General features: G+C 30.3%; 1 non-coding gene across 1 annotated transcript; it reads right to left on the reverse strand.

Annotated features, from left to right (window-relative positions):
- Nucleotides 1–977: 977 nt before the first annotated feature.
- On the reverse strand, nucleotides 978–1,079 carry LOC139887497 (U6 spliceosomal RNA). The gene has a single exon (XR_011773319.1). It is a non-coding gene; the product is annotated as a U6 spliceosomal RNA (small nuclear RNA).
- Between the last annotated feature and the right edge of the window lie 2,324 nt (nucleotides 1,080–3,403).

Here is a 3,403-nt window from a genome sequence, read left to right on the forward strand (position 1 = left end):
ATTCATTTACGGTATCATATAAATTTCTAAAATAAGGATGTCATAAAAAAGGATTATTCAATCTTAAAAAAATTTAAAAATAAATAGAAAAAATCTAAGCCCCTCATGATGATGTCATCAAAATAATTAATTGTATTTAGTAAAAATATTATTAACATGTTAATTGTATAATATATAAATCATTATGTACAACCTTATAATAAAACACCCAATGACCATATGTAAAATATTTGAAGCATTATGTACAACTTTATGGTAAACACTCCCATAACCATATGTACAATATTTGAAGCATTATGTACAACCTTATAATAAAACACTCTCATGACCATATATAAAAACTTTAAAACATATTTTACAATCTTTTACAGAACACCCCCATGAACACATGAACAAACATTGAAGCATATTGTACAACCTTTATATAATAATTGTTTTTAATTTTTGAAAAATTTTCAAGAAGCATTTGTTATTACTAATTTTTATTATTAAATTTATAAATATTCATTTTTAAAGCAAACTTTACGGGATTAATTACATTACATATGTATGTGAAATACATATCTAAATAAAAAAGTTGTAATGTAGACTATTATAAAACGAAAATAGTAATTGTGATGAAAACTGAAAAAAAGGTAGTGGGAGAATAAATGTAGTTCATTTATTCTAAAAAAATTAATCATATCAATATGTTTGTAAAAAAAAAAGACAAGTTTTTTAGTCGAATTCTTGATTTCCACGGTTCGTTAAACTAATTGACTATAGTATTTACATTAACTTAATACCTAAAACATATCATTAAACTGTTTCGTTTAAACAAACTCGTGATTTCACGAGTCATTTCACTAGTACATTATATATATGTGGACATGTGAACTAGTAGGTTTTGTATAATATAACTTGTTAAAAAAGTACGTGATGAATTTATAAAAAATACGTGAATTTGATTTAAAAAAAGTAGTATCTTTTACTTTTTTAAAATAACAATTTATTTTTCGATTTTTGTGTGTCATCCTTCGCAGAAGCCACACTAATCTTCTTTGTGTCATTTCAATTTTATCGAATGTCATCTTCTTGATTTATTGTCCTTCTGAATCTTTATAATATACTCATTCCGTATCAGAATTATTGTCTGAAATAACTTTTTATTGAATTTTTTTTTTAAAAAAAAATATTGAGTTGTCTATTATGCCATCAATTGAATGAGTTATTTTAAGTACAAAATTTATTCCAAAAAGTAATTAATAAATTTTTTTTAATGTTAAATGTTACATTTTCAATTATAAAAAAGTGTAATTGTAATTAAGTGGTTTTTATTGTTACTTAAGGTAAAAGATAATTTTTTGAGACAAACACAAATAACAAGTTAGACAATTAATTTGAAGCAGAGGGACTAATATATTTATATTATTGTAAAATCAACTCTATATAACCTTGATTCATTATTCGATTTTTTCCCATGAAAAAATAAAATAAAATAAATATTATCCAATAGATCAATTACTCCTATGTACTGTCATGTTTTGACTTTTTGAGTATTTATTTTTAAAATTTTGACTTTAAATATTTTTATTTTGTTATATAATATTTGTTGAAAGTTATATCAATGAAAAGGTATTTTAAAACACAATCCATTCATATAAATTTTATTAGATATTGATATCGGCCAAAAAGTCACGTTTTTACCCCGATATTGGGCCCTAAATCCATAAAGTTCCAAACTTTATCGCAAAAATAATCGCTTTGTCGGTTGATTTTTTATATTAAGTAACTACGAAGGCGATGCAAAAAGAATCAAGTAAAACGGAGCTAAAACGAAGAATCTAGAATGAAAACGGTGAAAGACAAGAAATCAAGTTACGATCCAGTGAAATCAGCCGACCAAGCAAGCCAAACGGCCTGCCAAAACGGCTTGCCTGGCTTGCAAACGGCCTGCCACACGCCCAAGATAAACGGCCTCAGCAAACGGCCTGGCCTGGCAAACTTCCCCTGCAAACGGCCTGCCAAACGGCTTGCCAAACGGCCTACCAGTCGTTTGCAGGCAAAAATCAAGTCTATTTAAAGGGCTCCCTCCATCCATTTCAATACACACTCAATTTACAATTCATTTTATATTTTCAAGTTTTAGTTAGTTTTTAGTAGTAGCTAGCTTAGCTTTTATTTTCCGGAGGATATCCCGGCGAGTCCCTGGATCTCGGGCAAATTTCTTCAGCCTTTTCAGGTTTTTATCCGAAACGCTTGTGTTTTGTATTAAACATGTATTCTTACCTTTTATGTTTAATAATGCGTTCCGATATTACCATGTTAGATTAATTAATCTGTATGTTGCCATGATAGAAGTTTGGGTTAGCGTAGTTATGTTAAATTAGTACGGTTATTGTTATTATGCTGAACTTGTGAGTCTGATAGATTTGTATGCTAGCATCTTAAGGATTGACCAACCTAGGTTGTGATCAGGACTTGTCCACCTATATGAACTTAGCTACTTCATAGGATTAAGACCCCTTATTATACTATATCTGAAGATTCTATAAACTCGGTATGGCCGGAGTTCCCGAGAGGCATCTAATGCGCTTTTAGGACATGGAACTTAGGAATAGAGACATGAATGACCTAGTATGCCTATTGACTATTCCAAAGAGACCTCGTAGGAGCTGTTAAGATCTAGCTAGTGCCATGACTGTATGACCCAAACATATCGCATGTTCTTGTTTTATTGTTGCCCTAGGATTAAGTCATATCAACTGTTTAGGCATCTGTTAGGTTTCTATCTACTTTACTTTCAGCATATCAACTGTAATGTTGTATAATGTTTGATTTGGTTTGATCTCATTAGTATAATGAAATGGTTGTTAGTTTCATTTAAGGTTTTGTCAACTAAACCCGACGGACTCCTTTCGTTTGTGATCAGTGTTCAATCAACACGGCACGTTGGTATTCAGTTAACTAAACTGATAACATGGATTAGGATTAGAACTCAACTCACTGATAAACCTAGTGCTTTACTAAGGATAACCTCTGAGGTATAGTTACATTTCAATTATATACAACCACGTGACATACTTTTTACTACTCAACGAGAACTCTGAGAGTCTAGAGACAAGTAGGTCCGACAATTGGCTCATCCAACTAGATCTACACTATTCCAATCATAGCTTTAATATCAACATAATTACCTTTCCTAGCCCAAACTAATATCTTGGTCAACATTTCCCTGATCTGCATACTCCAGACATCCTCCCACTTTATTTACTTTTTTGCAATTAGGACCTTTAGCTTAAAACAACTACTACCTTTTTACATAGGTAATTTAAATAAAAGACAATTATCCACTTGATACTATAGGTTTATTAGTAGAAGAACCAGAACCAGAACCAGAACCTCGCGATACTATAGGTTTAAA

The sequence above is a fragment of the Rutidosis leptorrhynchoides genome, chromosome 1, assembly GCF_046630445.1.
Source record: "Rutidosis leptorrhynchoides isolate AG116_Rl617_1_P2 chromosome 1, CSIRO_AGI_Rlap_v1, whole genome shotgun sequence".
NCBI classification, from domain to species: Eukaryota; Viridiplantae; Streptophyta; class Magnoliopsida; order Asterales; family Asteraceae; genus Rutidosis; species Rutidosis leptorrhynchoides.